The 17,636-nt window shown below is 52.3% G+C and overlaps 1 protein-coding gene and 1 long non-coding RNA gene across 7 annotated transcripts in view; both read left to right on the top strand.

The window, feature by feature from the left end:
* The window catches only part of CACNA1G (calcium voltage-gated channel subunit alpha1 G), a 333,864-nt gene that overhangs the window by 80,455 nt on the left and 235,773 nt on the right, over nt 1-17,636 (top strand). The gene's annotated exons all lie outside the window — the stretch shown is intronic.
* On the top strand, nt 2,934-12,407 carry LOC142819119 (uncharacterized). Its single transcript, XR_012896866.2, has 3 exons — nt 2,934-3,092; nt 6,090-6,250; nt 11,400-12,407. It is a non-coding gene; the product is annotated as an uncharacterized LOC142819119 (long non-coding RNA).

The following is a 17,636-nucleotide window of genomic DNA, read 5'->3' as shown; positions in this document are numbered from 1 at the left end:
TCCTTTTTACCATATAATTGTATAACAAATCAGTTGGAATAGAAACGTTGGACTTACACTTTGGTGTATAAGTCTAAAGAGCCGTATAAACAAGCCATTATTGGTATGAAATTTTAGTTTGTACTGACTTGCTAGAGCTTTTCATGTAGCCTGTTGGAAAATTAGGCAAATTTCCAGATGAGTTGTTGCAGACCTCTGCCTACCCCGGGGGAATGTGTACCCCTCGTTAAAATCACTGAACTAGTGAGATAACTTTCTGTCCTCTTTTTCTTTCTCCTGCTCCTTGCCCCCTCAAAAGTGACTGGGCCGGGGTGTCTGGTAGACTGGATTGGTACCATCTGCACAGCCTTGAGTTTTCCTAACCCTGTCTTCTTCCTTGCCTGCACTAATGTGGGAAAGAGGTCTGATGCTGGATTAATCCCACTCCTCAGACCCCTGCCCTCTGCTCCCCAGCGCTGTGTTCCCAGCTCAGGGATGTCCGACATTGCCTTACCGAAGGAAAGCACTAGGTTATAACAGGCGGCTGGTTTTTATAACCCTGAGAATGAATCTCAGAGACATCCGTTTGTCTCAGGGGACTGGAGGTCATGTCAACTCAAAGGAATCTCTGACAGACAGCGGCAGCTATTTAAAGAGTGGGGGATACCGTGCTAAGACCATGCCAAGTCAGGGATGGAGGAGAGAGCGGGAACTTGAGGCAAATGTGCTTACCACGCAAGCTGGAGAAAGGGAGCAGCCATCGTCGGAGATAGGATGCATCTTGCGGGCAGCCAGGGCAAAAGCCATTGGGGTCTGAGGAAGGGCTGTAGCTATGGGGGACCCCAGGCCAGCGTTCCCTGTAAGCTGTGCCCAGCTGATGAACAGAGCGAGGATTTGTGTTTCTGCTGGTGGTGCACATGCGCACATGCCTCGGTGCACATAAAAATTTATTCTGCACATGGATGGAAAAAATCTGCTTGTGGATGGAAAAGAGTAGGGGGCACACTGCCCCAGAACAATGCAGAAGAGCTGACCGAGATGGTAACTTGGCATCCTTCTTCCCCAAATCATCCGCTAGAGAAACCTGGTCAAGCTCCCTTCCCAATAAAACAAGCCTCTGAACCAAATAGCATCCTTCCCACCAGCTGGCGCCTCCGCATCTCTCTTCTGTGCCTTATGTGTTCTGAATTCAAGGAGCTGTATTGCGCCATCTGGGGAGTTCTCGGTATTGACCGGGGAATTTCCCTTTGTGAAACGGTGGATGCTGGACTAAACGGTTTATACTGGTCTCCTCTATGAAGTCCCCCACAGAGTGCCAGGCTACACATGGGCCTGATTCTTACCAGTTCAGGTTTGGTTTGGTTTGGTTTGGTTACTCTCTGAATCAGGCCACCTATTCCTAGCACCAAGCCACTGGGCCACCGCGTGCTTGGGAGGGTCTCTCTTGCTGCAGTCGCCTCTGTCATAGGATAGGAGGCCAGGATGCATCGGGTGGTGGTGGCAGGGAATACCAGGGAAAAGTGTTTGTTGTGGGTGAGGGATGTTGAAACATGTTAAACACTAAGGCTGTGTCTACACTGGCATGAATTTCCGGAAATGCTTAAAACGGAATACTATTCCGTTTTCAGTTTTTCTGGAAAAGGAACGTCTACATTGGCAGGCTGCTTTTCCGGAAAAGCCCTTTTTCCGGAAAAGCGTCCGTGGCCAATGTAGACGCGCTTTTCCGGAAAAGAGCCCCGATCGCCATTTTCGCGATCGGGCCTTTTTCCGGAAAAGACTACTGGGCTGTCTACACTGGCCCTTATACCCGAGCGGGAGCAGAATAGTTTTTCCGGAATAGCGGCTGATTTTGTACAGTAGAGCATCGTTGCTTTTCCGGAAATTCAAGGGCCAGTGTAGACAGCTCGCAGCTTATTCTGGAAAATCGGCTGATTTTCCGGAATAAGTGGCCCAGTGTAGACACAGCCTAAGGGCATGTCTACACTAGGAAATTATTTCAAAATAATAACTCCTGAAATAACTGTTTCGGAATAGCGTGTCCACACTACGGGGAAGCCTCAAAACTAGTGTGAGGCCAGCTCCCGTAATATGGACATGCTATCTCGACTTAGAGCCCCAGGAAGAACTGGAGAGTAATTATTTTGAATGACCCTGGGAAGTACTTATTTCGAAATAGCAGCAGTGGAGCGTCCACACCAATGCTATTTCAAAATAAGCGTTATTCCTCAGCGAAAGCAGGAGTTGTTATTTCGAAATAACAGGCTTGGTAGTGTGGATACCCCACTTGTTATTTCAAAATAACTCCCTAGTGTAGACCAGGGCCAAGGCTAGGCTATCCCCCAATGAGACCCTCCTCCTGAGAAGCAATGGAGCTGATGCTTCTCTCTAGGGTATGCTTCTGAGGCCCATTGGGATTCCATGTGTGGCTGTGAGGCATTTGTTTACTGTTGCCTATGTGCAGAGTTGCGAGATTCCACTGGTTTCCAGCTGCTTGGGGGGGAGTTCCTACCGGTATCACTACAGTGACATGCACGTAAAGCCAGGGCTCCTGAAGTGAGGGGCACGCTGACTGCAAACCACATTGACCGTGAGAGCCGTGTGCCCTCTCTGCATCTAATCAAAGCCTGGCCCCGGGTCAACCTGCAAATCCTAGCCAGCGCAGTGAAAAGCTCCCCATTTCTAGGAGACCATCTTGTTCACGGCAATCTTGTGGGCCCCCTGAGATGAAGGAGGGCCGCTCAAGTGGCCCACTCCCTAGCCTAGGTTGCCCATTGCTGCTTTGGAACATGGGGACAAAGATGCTGAGCCAAACCCAGCCCTGGATGTAGGCTTGTGATGGGGCGAACAAGCCCCACACTAAAGGGCTGACAGTAGTCCAGGCCCAGCTGGCTGAAAGGGCCCTGCCGGGCATGCTCCCAGCCGGGCCAGTATATAAAGCAGGCAGTGGCCCAGCATAGGAGAGAGCAGCTAGAGGTTAGGAGGAGCCAGGCTGCAAATCCAGTGTTCCTGCGGCATCTTGGACCCAACTGAAGGCTAGCGTGGGACCCCGGGAGTGAAGCTGACCCCAACCCCGTGGAGTAACGGGCACACCTACCTTGCCAACTCCAGCCCTGGTAAGGACCGCCGCCCAGACGGACAGGCTAGGAGAGGGGGGTGTCAGGGTGGTAGGAAGCGGCCCAGGGCAGAGGTTTCCTAATCCAGCTTGGTGCGTAGTGGCTGGATTCCCCACCAAGCCGGCAGGACCCAGAGTCCCTGCCCACAGGGCCTTGGGCCAGGACCCGGTGGAGAGGGAGGGCCTGGGTCCCCCTACCACTCCTTGCCGCACCTGGGGAGTCACTTGGGCCAGGAGAGGCTTTTTACCCAGAACTAGGCCTGGGTACCGTATATGCCCTGAGAGCGGGGCCGAGACTTTTGGGATTTTGGGTACCGTATATGCCCTGAGAGAAGGGACTGGACCAAGACACGGGCCCGTAGAAGGGGGCCGCAACCCCCCGTCAGGGGCATCCCCCCTGGCAAGGCTGCCTTGAGAAAATCATTTCTAGCAGGAACCAGTGATGGTTTGTCCTGTTATGTATGTGGGCTTGAGGCTACTATGGTCAGAGCAATCGACTGGGACTCAGACACTTTCATGGGCTAATGCTGGCTGGGATGTGGATCACTTATGAGTCTTGGAGAAACTCCCCAGCCTCAGCCCACCCACTGTTCCTGTCCATGCAATGGTGGGAACAGTGCCCTGGTTCGCGGGATGGGGAGAATGACGTGAAGTAATTCAGCAAAGTGCTTTGGGTGAGCACAATTACCCAGGTGGTCTTTGCAAAGCACATAACACTGCCTACCGTGACCAGCTGTCAATAGGGACATAGGGATGCCTGCCTGTGATCTCCGCTGGCCCAGGAGACCTTTTTGGAAAGACAAAGTGAAAGATGGAAAATGACAGGGAGCTAACTGGAGCGGTAGCTCCTGTCAGCAGTGGCTGGTGTGTGCAGAGGGTTATGAGAATCCCTTTAACCTCTGGCAGGCAAACAAACAGCAGTGGGCTGCAAGATTGCCGTAACTAAGATGGTTTCCAGGAATAGGGTAGGACGGCACTTGCATAACTAGAATTTTCATGATGTGTCAGGGCTTTGATTGGATGCAGAGGGGGTGCCCGGCTCTCACGGTCAGTGTTGTGTGCAACCAGCACACCCCTCACTTCAGGTACCCTGGCTTTATGTGCATGGCACTTTAGCAATATCAGTTGGAAAAAAACCCGACGCAGACGAAGAGCAGCAGAATCTGGTATCCCTATGAGCAACAGTAACCAAAATGTCTCGTGGGCCACACGTAAATCCCCAGTGCGTTGCATGTGGCCATTGGGCCGCATGATGCCCACTGCTGCTAGATTGTGAGGTTGGGTTGCACACATATGGTCTCTCTGGCACTGACTGGGCTTTCCTGAGCCGCATCCCCAGCCACCATCGTTCCTCCAGTCGCTCTGTCTACAGGATTAACTGACCCAACTCATCATTATTCTGATTCCTGGAATCATCGAAATCAAATGCTTCCTTGGTTTCTGATTCCCCAGCTGCTATCGGGGGCCTTGTGCAGCTCCTGCAGGAATCTTCCACACGCTTTGCTGCTTCCCCCCGTTTCTCACATGGCCACTGAGCAGCATGAATAATTCATTGTGAATGGTTTATCTTGCTAATTTATTAACCTGACAAATGTTGCCTCCTTCTCTCCAAAACCTGCCCACAAGCCAATGATTACCTCTTTAAAGCTCCAGGAATTTAGTTGCCAGATCCTGATCATGAGCAAATAGTGCATTACAAGTGTTAGTGTGATCATTCTAAACCAGAGGTGGGCAACCTGCCACAAATTGGGATTCTATATGTGGCCCGTGCAGGAGCGGCCTGAGGCCGGCTGTGGCAGCTGGCACCCCAGGCGGGCTGCGCGATTCGCGCCCCCGCATGCATGGCCATCAATGGCCGTGACATCCTCATCGGGCGCCCAGGCCAGCGGTGCTCTAGGCAACTGCCTAGTTCGCCTAGGCTCACGGGCCGCCCCTGATATTTTGGTGACACAGGGTTGCTAGAATCTGCTGGTTTCTATCCACTCAGGGTTTTTTCCCCCCTACCTGTATTACTAAAGTGACACACATATAAAGCAAGGGCACATGAAATCAACTGTGTGTTGGTTGCACACATCATTGATTCTGAGATCCGGGTGCTCCCTCTGCATCCAATCAAAGCGCTGCTGTGGGTCAGTTGGCACAACCCCGCAAATTCTAGGTAAGCAAGCAGAGTTAGCAAAACTACCCTATCCTGAGAGACCATCTTGGTTACAACAATTGTGTGGCCCACTGAAATGAAGGAGGGTCATTCATGCAGCCACTAGCCTAGGTTCTCAACAGCCTGCCGTGGATTGAATGCATAGGTCTGACAGTGGGTTTCTGACCCCTGACTGGGTGACCCATAACTCTTAGAATCTGGTTTCTGCTGTGAGCACTTGCAGTGAGTCATACTTAGCTTTCTGGGATCATTCCCTTTCCACAGCTATGCTGGCAAGAGCAATCCCTTGGTAGAATACACAGGGGCTACATCTAGACTGGCCCCTATTACGAAATAGCCATGCTAATTTCCAACTTTGGAATAGGGAAATCCGCGGGGGATTTAAATATCCCCGCGGGATTTAAATAAACATGGCCGCCGCTTTTTTTCCGGCTTGGGGAAAAGCCGGGAAAAAAGCGTCTAGACTGGCACGATCCTCCGGAATAAAGCCCTTTTCCGGAGGATCTCTTAGTCCTACTTTCAGGTAGGAATAAGAGATCCTCCGGAAAAGGGCTTTATTCCGGAGGATCGCGCCAGTCTAGACGCTTTTTCCCGGCTTTTCCCCAAGCTGGAAAAAAAGTGGCGGCCATGTTTATTTAAATCCCGCGGGGGATATTTAAATCCCCTGCGGATTTCCCTATTCCCAAGTTCAAAATTAGCATGCCCCTTCCGAAGAAGGGGCCAGTGTAGATGTAGCCCAGGGAGAACAAGTGGAGAAGGGGGAGGAGAGCAAACAGTGCTGCAGTGAATTTGAATTTGCTTAAAAAGTGAAACAAATCTTATGAAGTCTCTCCTTGTTAGCCTTCATCCCACTCAGCCAGGGTCCGGGAGAAAAGGGACCCACCAAACGACTTCTCTCAAGGGACGGAGAAGCCAGCCATGTGGTTCTAACTCTCCACGAGGAGAGGAAACAGTGCAAGGGAGGCTGAAGCATTCAAGCCATCTCACGATATGGGTTGAAGGTGAGCAGTCGGGGTTGAACTAGTGAGGACACTTGAAATCCATATCCCTTAGGCTCCTCTGAACATCCCGGCTGGTGGCTGGTTCTTATGCTGTGCCCTGGGCGTACACAAACTCCTGCAGAGTGTGGACAGCAGCACAATAGAGCAGTTCTCTTGTGGACCAACTCCCACATGCTTTAACGCCACCTAACCCCGACCACATCTTGCCTCAAAGCATCCCTGCCAACTGCCAACACAGAAAATATCCTTAGGGAAGGGCGTAATAATTACGTATGGGCATTGGTCTTTTAGCACAGTTTGGTAGCTGGAAACTGAAGAGAATCAACCAACTACATGGTCCTGATTGGTTATTGTCCCCATGCCTTGCATCAGTGCAACGTGGGTATGAAACACGGCCAGGCTGGTTTGGTGACACTCAGTGCCAGCTTTGTACTGCAATACATAACCACGAAAGGTGCAAGGCTATAAAGACTCTGAACTTCTGATTGCAGCCAAGTCTCCATGGACCTGCTAGGAGAAGAGCGCTCTAGAAGGAGTGTAACTGGGCCCTTCATCCATCATGTCCAGAATCCAATTCAGCTCTGAGCTGTTCCTACTTCTTGTGGGGAAGGGAGGTTTCTTCCCTGGGATTTTGTTTTGCTCCAGTCTCTTCATTGCCTGGATACTTTTTATTACATGAGTCTAGAAGAACAGATCAGGTTTATCTTAAAGCTCCAGCCCAATAGCTCCTGGTGGCCGTGTGCAGCAGTAACAGGTAACTGCCACACCTCTGCGCGTGTGCGCTGCACACTGCTGGCTCTGCATCGTGCCGGTAGGAAACTCTTGTGCTTCTTCAGAACGGGGAGTGGAAGATGCGGAAAGAGGAAACCCAATTTCCCCAGGCTCTGTTATACGGAATGAAAAAGACAACTCTGTCAGGCAAACTTGAGGATCGACGTGAGCCATGAACTGATGAGAATCCAACAGAAAGCGAGAGAAGTAAAAATCAAAGGGGACATGGAGTTCCAGGTGTCGGGCTATGGTTTGCGCATAAAAAATTCAGCACTGAATATGCAGGTTTCCCTGCTGGGAGTTGGCCCCTAGGAACCTCTTCCTGGAGATCTGTCTCTCTGGATCCAGGGGGCTGAGACCTGTGTTCAATGGCGTAGTGCCATTTTTAAAAGTGGGGGTGCTTAGCCCCTTTACCCCGTCTACACCCACCTCCAGCTGAGGTTGGGAGCAAAGCCCTGCAGGGCCAGCAGCTGGGACTTCAGAGGACCCTTCAGGGGCTCACACTGGGACCCCAGCACATAGGACTGGCAGCGGAGCCCCTGGCATGCAGGGCAGCAGCAAAGCCCCCAATGCACGGACATGGCAGCTGGGACCGCAGGTGCTGGGCCAGGAGTCAGGGGTGATGAAGTCCTCCCTTCCCCCCGCACGCCTAGTTTCCATGGCTACCCCTGTGTTACTTTTCCCAGCACAGAAGATCCTTGTCCCTTCCTTCTGCCCCACCCTCCCAGGTAGGACATGCAGAGAAGAGCTCCTCTCCTGCAGGGGATATTGTCCCCTATGGGGGGTAATGAGGCTGTGGGCTGAGGGGTTTTCAGGTGAGGAAAATGAGGCTTCCCCCTGCAGAAGGGAGTAAAATGGGAAGAGGGTTACAGCCCTCAGCCTTCCCTTTGGAGGTGGGGTAGTGCCATGGAAGAAAGCGGGTGGTTTCCCCTGTTCAGAGCAGGCTGGCTCATTTGGCTGGGGATTGGGGGCCAGATTCTTCCTGAGTCCCTGATTCCCCAGCCTGTCCCACTAATCCCATCCCCCTCTGTGCTCTGCCTTAGCAGGTGACTGGCAGCTGCTGTAATTGTGTCTGAATTCCAATTTGCCACAAGTGAAACGTACAGAAATTTGGGAGGTAAACAACCCGGGGCAGAAATTTCCCTCCCTTTGGGGGTCCCTGCGCTAGGAAAAGTTTCCAAGTGGCAAAAGGAAAGTGCTTTGTCTCTTGTTTTCCCCTCGGGGTGCCCTGCAAGGAGAATGGCTGGAGCCTCGGGTACCAACACAGGAGGCGGCGAAGCCCTTTGCAATGTCACTGGCAGGCTGCTGCACAGGGACGCTTGTTATATGCCCAGCCCAGTTCAGCAAGATTCATGAGAAAACCCTGCTGTCAGATTCCGCTCTGCGCTGGGATGTAGGAGAGCAGCCAGATGGCTCAAAGCAGGATTTTGCTTACAGGGTGCATGGACTTAAAGTGCCTCAGATGAAAGGCCATGCTGGGGCCAGTGTTCCCTTGATTTTTTTCCCCACCCATGTGCAGAATAATTTTATGTGCACCGATGCATGTGCAGATGTGCACCACCAGTAGAAATACGTGCTACCGGCTGTGGGGGCTCTTCTAATCAGATGTGCAGCAATTGACAGTCTCCTGGGTAGATGCCCAAGTGCTCAACTTACAGGGAACGCTGGCTGGGGCTTCCAGTGCTCTACAAAGCATACCAGGCAGGGAAGAGGTATCCCAGATGGGAAAAGATTGCACATTCCGGTTAAGTGACCTTTCCCAGACTGCATGTCAAGTGAGTTGCAGAGTGTGACCAGCACTGAGACCCTGGTCTCACCAGCTCATCACTCTTTCCTGTGGGGCCACACTCCTTCTGGCTTGAAGACCCCGCAGTACCTGCTGGCTGCTCTCAGGCGAGCGCTTGTCCCATGCCCTCACTCTGAGCCTCATTCGACGCTCTTTTAGGGCATTGGCATTTCCCCTCATAATAATAACCCAGAGGGAGTTGCCAAAAGGGCAGGGGAGAGACTCAAGCTCTTGAAATGATCTGTCTCTGGCAACTGTCTCGCCCTAGTGCCGGTCACTGCTGATCTGCCTGAAGCGAGGGTACTAACCTGCTACCGATTCATGACACAGATGAGTGAGAATATAAGGCACCAAATCTAATCTCCCCATCAGCATGGTCCGTGCTTGCCCGCCTGATGTTAGTACCTTAGGGTACATCTGCAGAACGGGATACGGTTGAATTAAGCTATACAACTTCAGCTACGTTAATTGTGTAGCTGAATCGAAGTACCTTCACTCGACATTTGGGGCGGTCCACACTGCAGGAAGTCAAAGGGAGAGCACTCTGCCTTCAACTTTCCTTACTCCTCATGGAAGCAGGATGATCAGCATCGACTGGAGCGCCCCTCTCAGTTCGAATTAGCTGTCTTCACTAGACCCGCTAGTTCAAACCCTGGAAGATCGACAGTGGCAGCTTCGATCTTCTCTGTGGTGTGTACACACCCTTAGTGCCCTCTTAGAATGGCTTCGCTGTTGTCTCTACCGGTCCTCCTTTTCTCTCCTCTCTGCCCTTTTCTCCCCCTCTTATTTCTGCTTCCTTTGTTCCCCCCAACAACCCACTTCCTCTCTTCCACTCGCCATGTGTCGCAGCACAACCTAAACCAGGCATTTGTAAACTACAAACAGCTGGGCCATAGTCAAATCTGCACCATCTGCCCACAAATATGAAGCAGAGGGGTTTGGCCATAACTGACTGCTTCCTGCCTGGGATAGGAGGGCAGGAGCATTCAACCAGGCTATCCCCTCCCCCTGGGCTCAGGCCCTCTCAAAAGGTGCTGCGGATGCTCTCCTGCTGCCTGACTCTGGTTCTCAGCTGGCTGGCTGGGGGAGGGGCTGCCCTGAGGGGGGAGTGCTGGGAGCTACAGGCACTCTCACCGTCGCCCCGCCTGTCTCCTGGTGGTAAAATATCCTTGTATGCCTGTGATCGCCTGTCCTGAGATACCGTCTGCTCTCCCCTGCAGTGGTCTGTCCCCCCTCCCTGTACCGTCAGGCTGTCCAGCGGCACAGCTCTCCTTCTGTCCCTCCCTCCTTCTGAGGCTCTTCCCAGCTGTGGCTTCCCACCACCCTGTGCTCCTGCACAACTTAAGGGCAGAAACCTAAGGCAACTAAGAGTGACACTGACCACTCCCCCCCCCCACATACTCTCCAATCACTTCAGTCGCTTCCCCCCATCCGTCCAGCATCACTGGTCCCCCTGCAGGTGTCTGCAGGAGCAGCCCCCTGCCTGACACTTGAATTACAGACGCCCTGCCTGATGTGGCCTCACTGTCTGACTCGTAAGGCCTGGCATCCAGATTGTGTCCCTTGTAATTAAGATGAAATGAGCGACGTCAAACTGATTACTGGAGATGCCAAGCCAGGGATGGGCTTGGAGGTTTCAGCCGTCAGAACCCCTCCCCTAACCAGAAGTCGGCACAGGCCAAGAGTTGGGTGCTCCCTTATTACCACCGCCCCCTACTGGCGGTGTGGTGCAAACCCAGGGTCCTGAGCACCCCACAATGGGGTCCGCCAAGTATTCCGAGTGCCCATAACTGCACGCTCTCCATCGCCACCTGCTGGCCAAACACAAACTCCTGTCAACCTGTGCCAGACAGAGCCTGGTCTGGGGAGATGGGCAGCTTAACTCAAGGGGCTGGGATGCTGGTTAGGTGAGCATCCAAATTTGGCAGCTTTCTCTAGACTCTGACCCTGTGGCGGTTCTCCCCTGGCTGATGTTCATGAGGCTCTGGTTGGTCTGTTCCTCTAATGCTGGCTGTCATGTCCGGCATCCCCCCGGAAATCTCTTACTACCCTTAGAGTTATGGACCTTCCAGACTGGCCTGTCAGTTCTGCTGCTCCTGGGGGTGCTGACTGTCTGATACAATATCCCCGCATTGTTGTATGGAGTCACTGATAACAGCTCTGCCGATAGCCTGGTGGGACAGCTGATAATGGCAGTTTGTATGAAACCTGTCTACAGCAAGCTCTTGAATGGGTGTCAGCGAGTGCCTCAGGTTAACCTCTCTGATCCCTAAGGAAAGACTGGGTGCAAGTATGTGGGTCTTAGTGGTGGCTGATCCTCTGCATAGGATTGAATTTCACCTCTGAGTTGAATTTGGTCAGGGAGGGGGTGGGGGAGAACTATTTTGGAGGTCTCTCCAAGCTTTGAGGTGAGTCCCTCCCTAGAATTCAGAGACAAGAGAGACTAGAAGTCTAGAAGACAATCTGACCCAGTGCAGGATTATTGCTTAAGTACAAGGAAGAATCATTTCAGCTGCTCCCCTCAGCTCATTCACATTTGGAGAGAAATCTTCCCTTTTTGGTTACCCTGACACCCGTTATGCCTTTTCCCAGGTCTGTCCAGTCACAGCTGCTGACTTCATTTGGACCCCCCACTCCGCTCTTCCCACAACTAAGTGATTCTTCCTCCTCCGGATGCTGTTTCTAGAAAGTGATCCCATTTCCACAGCCCTGTGAATGATCTGAGCTGTGCACTACGTACTTCATTCTCTTAACCTCTCCGGGAGGGTTAAGCCGTTCTCTGGATCCCCTCCAAAATGTCGTCCCAAAAATGAACCCCCGGATGGACTGAACCCGTAATCCCTGGCTTTGGAAGCCGGTGCCTTATCTGTTTTGTATTTGTAATGTACCAGCAATGTTAAAAATAACAATATTGATGCGCAGGAAGTTACTTCTGAAGTCACTGGGCTAAATATTTCTTTGTAAACCCAGCTGTTGTGGCTAGTGCCTGCCGAGATCTCCCTCCTTCCCCTGCATCTCACCAGGCTCTCCCGAGCCATATTGTCCTTGTATTGAAGGGAACACCTGACAGTTAGTGTGTGTGTGTGTGTGTGTGTGTGTTGTGGTATTATTATTCTTTGCCATCAACCTGAAAGGGAGTCGCCTTCCACCCTCACGGGCTATTCCTATTACTATTTGTATTACAATAGCAAGCAGAAGTCCTGGCTCAGGGCAGAGTCCCATTGTGCTGGGTCTGCAGCAGTGAAAGTAACTACATTTCTTACAGGTACTGTCCTATTGCAACCCAGGTCCCTGCCAGCTCTTTCAATAGCTCCCTGCTGCCTTTTGCCACAGATGAGCCAGCTCTTGCTGGAGCTGTGCACCAAGGTGCACCCGCTTACTTTTACCTCTGGCTGGATGTTCTACAAAAGGATGAGGAATGTGGTTCTTCCCCAAAGGACTTCACGGTCTACCCCGGCAAAGGGTGTATCGTAGGTCGGAGGAGAGGGATTCCATCAGAGATGCATGTACCTCTGCAAAAACTTTTAACTGAATGAAAGGCCAGCTCTTCCTAGCTGGGCCTCCGGCCCCATCCTCATACAGGGTTGGGTTTCCTGGAGGCATGGTGTCAGCGGTGGGACTGAAGGGGGGATTCAGTGGGGAGAGGTAGGGGCCCTGCAGCTCCATTGGTGAATGTGGGAGAGGAAGGGAGACTCTGCTGCGGGAGAAGTTGGCAGACAGGTGGGAGAAGCTGACGAGTCTGAGGTGAGGTGAGGCAAGGAAGGGCAAAGTTGTGAAGGGGCCTTGAAAGGGAGGGCGAGAAGCACAAACTTCATGGGGCAACGCAGGGGGAGGAATTCAAAGAAGGACCTGGTGGGGAGCCAGCGTTTAGAGCCATCTCTGAGGTGGGAGGGAAACCCAGCATTCCCGCCCCAGGCTCCGCCCGCCGCAGAGGGGCACTGAAGCCCAGTCTGTAGAAGGGGTCTGCAGCTCTCGCCTTGTCATTAGATCCCTCCCGTGGCGAGAGGCCTCTTCTCCGGCTGGGCTGAATTCCGGCCCGTAGGCTCTGTGTTGGCAGGGGAGCCGGGGAGCCCTCTGTAGTAGCTCCATTCAGTCCCACCCAGCTGTTTTTATTGGTGCTCTTGCCGTTTGTTTTCCTGCCAGAGGTTAGAGGGATTCTCATAACCCTCTGCTCCAGACTGCCGGCCTGGCTACCCCTTCCTCTGCCCCTCCCCGCTCCCCCCATCACGGCAGAGATTCAGCATCTGGAGCTAATTGATTAGCTGCTTCCAGAGTCAAGCCCCTTTCCAAGCATCCCTGCCTCCTGGGGAAGGGGGTGGAAGTGGGAGAGAAAGCTCCCTTGTGGCTGGACAGCCTCCTCGCATCCTGGACTCAGCAGTTGGTAAGAGAAGCAGGTAAATGCAGCTGCCCCCATGCCCACAGCTGGCAAGCAAATGCACCGTCCCTGCTAGGTTTTCCTAATCTTCCTCCTTGAAGGCACAATCGTCTATGGCTCCCTTTCAAACAGGGATGGGCTCATCCCAGAGCTGGGACATGCCTGGGGCCTTGGCGAAGGGTTGGCTGATGAGACCCCAGATCTGGGATGCAGAGGGTAGTAGCGCTGGTGGGCTGGGGGAAAGCAACCGGCACACCCAGAAGCTGTGCCTGCCTCTGGGTACTAAGGTTTGCATGGTGGAGAGAGCGTGAGTGTGTGTATCTGCCTGCCAGCCAGGACTGTTCATGGATAAGCAGGTAGTTGCAGTGGCCAAGGCTGTCTCATTTCGTCACAGGTGAGTGGCCAGAAGGGTGACTCTTCCTTTGTGGGGCCGACCTCAGTAATGAGGTCTCTGCACCTGGGGACCCTTCGATGCCATGATGGTGCAAAAGGCAGCCGCTTGCTTATTAACTGTCATGTCATGCAGCTAAGAGCATGTTATACCAGTGCTCCACAGGGGGTACCGGCTGCCCATCCTGTTTCAGGAGGAGTTTAAGAGCATAAAGGTTCCTAAGAGATCAGTTGGATACAGGCCTACCTAAGAACAGAAGGGCTCAAAAAAGAGCTAGATAGATTCATGGAGATTAGGTCCATCAATGGCTATTAGCCAGGATGGGTAGGAATGGTGTCCCTAGCCTCTGTTTATCTGGAAATGGGTGACAGGAGAGGGATCACGTGAGGATTACCTGTTTTGTTCCCTCCCTCTGGGGCATCTGGCATTGGCCATTGGTGGCAGACAGGATAGTGGGCTAGATGGACCTTTGGTCTGACCCAGTCTGTCCGTTCTGATGTTCTAAGGTAGACCTGTTCCCAGTTGATCTAAACTGGGCCAAAATGAACCATTCTTATATGGAAATGGGCATCTCCACATGGCCTTCTGCAGCACCTGCCTTACTGGACTAGTTTAAGTTCACACTTTGGACTACACCAGGGGTTCCCAAGCTTTTTGACATGGGGCCCAGTAAATCCATTCACGAGCTTTTGGAGGACTGGTAACATTCATTTGCATATTCAATAAGCAAATGATGAATATTCAAATAAGTTGTTTCTGGTCCTCCCAAAGCCCCTAGTGCCAGCGTTAGCAAAGCGTTTGATACAGTCACCCACAATATTCTTGCCAGCAAGTTAAGGGAATATGGATTGAATAAATGGACTGTAAGACGGATAGAAAGCTGCCTAGATCAGGGTTTCCCAAACTTTTTACTTTAGTTGGAACCCGTGTTTTTTTTTTTTTAGTACTGTCTTTTGCAGCCCAAAAATATGAACGCATATTAAAAAAAAAGAATGAAAAATTAATACATTTTCAGTGTTTCACCCGGCTGCATCCTCCACCCAGCCTGGGCCAGGGCTTGGGGGGACCCAGCGCCACATGAGCACTTCAGGAGGTAGGAGCAGACTGGGGGTAGGGTATCTGGCTGAGGGAGGGTGCAAGGAAGGGTAGTGTTGCCAGGTGTCCGGTTTTGTAATGGACAGTCCGGTATTTGAAGGTTTTGTCTGGGAAAGAAATTGAGAAATTACCAGACATATGAAATGCCTGGTATTTTCTAATTAGGTACGTTTTATTATAATTAGGTGGATTAGTCCTTAGCAGCCTGCCTGGTAGGTGTGCTCACGCTGCCTGAGTGTCTGCGAACTGCCTGGCAGGTAACTACTCCAGGGAGGGTATGTGGGGAGGGGTGGGAAATGGAATCCCCGGCCAGACTCACTTGTCTGTAGGGTCTGCAGGGTCTGCATGTGCCCAGGTCAGTCCCCCCCCTCCCCTTCTCCTCCCGATCTCCCCCATCCAGCCCTGCTGCCCCCATCCAGCCCTGCTTCCAGTGGCCTGTTCCCCCACCACCCACCAATCTCCCCCGGTTAGCCCCACTCCCCCGACGACCCCTCCCCCCCACCAGCCCCGCTGTCCCAACCAGCCCTGCTTCCGGCAGCCGATTCTCCCATCCTCCTCCTCCTGATCTCCCCCGGCCAGCTCCCCCTCCCCCCGTGCAGCCCTGGTTCTGCCGCCTGCCCTCTCTGATCGCCGCCGCCGGACAGCCCCGTTACCCCCAACCCTGTTCTGCTGCCCGTCCGCCCGCCCGTCCACATGCCCAGATCGTCACGAGGCGTATAGCTAGTTCGGATTAGGAAGCCTAGTCTGAACTAGCTAGTTCGTGCCGCATGTAACCGTGCGGCATGGAGTCCGGACTAGCCAGCATTTAAAAATGGCGCCGGCCGGGATCATGCAAATGAAGCCCGGGAAATTCAAATCCCGGGCTTCATTTGCAACTCCGTATGACTACATTAACCACCCTAGTGCGAACTAGGGTGGTAGTGTAGACATACCCTCACTGAGGTGGCTTCCAAGTGAGAAGCACAAAGACGCTCCCCACATTCCCCTCGCACCCCAGAGCCTAGTGGGGCCCAGGATAGAAGATTTTGTGTGCTCCAGCCCCATGGCATGCGGGGCAGGGGGGAGAGAGGGAGGGAATGAGAGGGACTAGAGCTCCAACATGGGAGCCTTGTGTGACGTAGTGGGGGTATCTGGCTTGTCCCTACGCTGCTGGCTCGGGGGTAACCCCCACTGGCCGCAGTTGGCACCGCGGCCCAGAAGGACAGGCCATGAGTCATTAAGGTCTCAACCTGTCTGACCAGTCACCCCCCATGGAGAGGAACAAAGGAAGGTGGAATGCTGCCCTGGCTGGGGGCAGGGCTGGAAGAGGAGAGTTAGTTGCTGTCTGGGAGCATGGAGGAGACAGCCTAGGGAAAGGGGCTGGAGTTTAGGGGCCCAGTCTCCCCCCATCTCAAGGGGGCCTGAGGCATCCTAGCCCAGCTCTGTGACCAGATTACATCTGTGCTGTGCTGTATCCTGGAGAGGCAATAAACTTCCTCTATTCCACCGGCTGGTGCAGTCTGTTTGTGCCATTTTGGGGTGCAGGAGACAGGGGACCCCCAACGCGCCGTCACACCTTGTGAGCCAGATCCAGGCAAACCAGGGACCTGGTTCCCCACCTCTGCTTTAGTTTACTAAACTCCTTCCTGCATAGACCTGGAAACTCACTAGGTTTTGTTCAAGGGTTAATCCAGCAGCCAGATGAGTCTGTGGGGAGGGCGAGCGCCATGCAAACCCTGCACAGCCGTATTTTGATTGGCTTCCCTGCCCCCACCCGTGTGACTGGAGTTCTGTATTTCCCAAGCATTTCAGGGTGGAGGGTTATGCGAAAGGGGACTGACCCTGCTTGCCTTTGTGACTGTGCCGTCTGTCATCCAGCAAAGAGAAGGACGTAATGGCTTAGGGAGACACAGAGTAAAGGAATCTGGCTCTGTGATTCCTGATGTATGGACCATTAGCGTTATCAGGGCAATCATCCCTTCTGCCAGAGTATTTCTATCAGCCTTCCAGACAACTTGAATTTTAGCTACTGGACCATGGGTTCAGAGCTGAATTCAGTTCCCTTCAGTGACGCTGAGGAGAAGCTGATGACTGTACAGCTGTTCTTTCAGTTTTGTTAGACAGGGCAAAGTTGGGACGTGTGGTGCTGGAAAATAGAGATGAGGCTTGAAGTGACCATCCTATAACTGTTTAGCCCATATCAGGATGTAGGGAGACCTTTATATGGTGACATTAAGCAGCACAGATTGTGTGTCGTCAGTCTGGGCTGGGAGACTAGAGAGAACCCCGGGGGCCTGTCTGTATCCAGGAAGTTCAAATACAGCAAAGATTCAGTTTTTTGGATGCATCATCCAAAATGAAACGAGCGCTCTGATGTTCCCACCTCGCTAATCCTGACTGAAAAGGACTTGAAAGAGAATAGGGTCAGAGGAAGGTTTATTTCAGTAACTTTGTCTTTCAAGGGAAAAAAAACCCCATGATCAGACAAGACGTTTTAAACGTTTTTATAAAAATATCGACATTTGCTGAGTGCAAAACTCCCTGTTTTACTGAATATACGAAATGACTTTATAGGGTGGAGCATTCACGACTGTGGTATGGTGGGGAGGAATAATAAACCCTTTGTACTGACTAGTCTCTGTGATTTGAGGATCTCAAAGCACTTTGTAAGAAATCAGCCTCCTTATTGCGAATTCCAAAAAGAGACACAGAGAGACTAAAGTCATAAATGTTCAAAAGTGAGTGGCTAACGCTAGCCCTTTAAACCCATTTCCAACCCACATAGGCGGACTTATTTTAACAGGTCACTTCCACTCAAGTCTCTGGAGTTACACCTAGTTTGGCTTTCGGAGCTTGCAATGCCAGGCTGGAATACACACGGGAATGAACTTTATAGCACTTGGCACTTCCAGTCGAGTTGGACCTGAGCTCAGAGGCGCCGCAGCATGGAGCGCTAATGAGAAGGAAATTTTCTGAATCCCTTTGAACT

This window comes from Pelodiscus sinensis, chromosome 20 (assembly GCF_052426305.1).
Source record: "Pelodiscus sinensis isolate ZL-2025 chromosome 20, ASM5242630v1, whole genome shotgun sequence".
In the NCBI taxonomy this organism is placed as follows: Eukaryota; Metazoa; Chordata; order Testudines; family Trionychidae; genus Pelodiscus; species Pelodiscus sinensis.
Note: the sequence above shows the minus strand (reverse complement) of the source record. Positions and strands in the feature narration are given on the sequence as shown.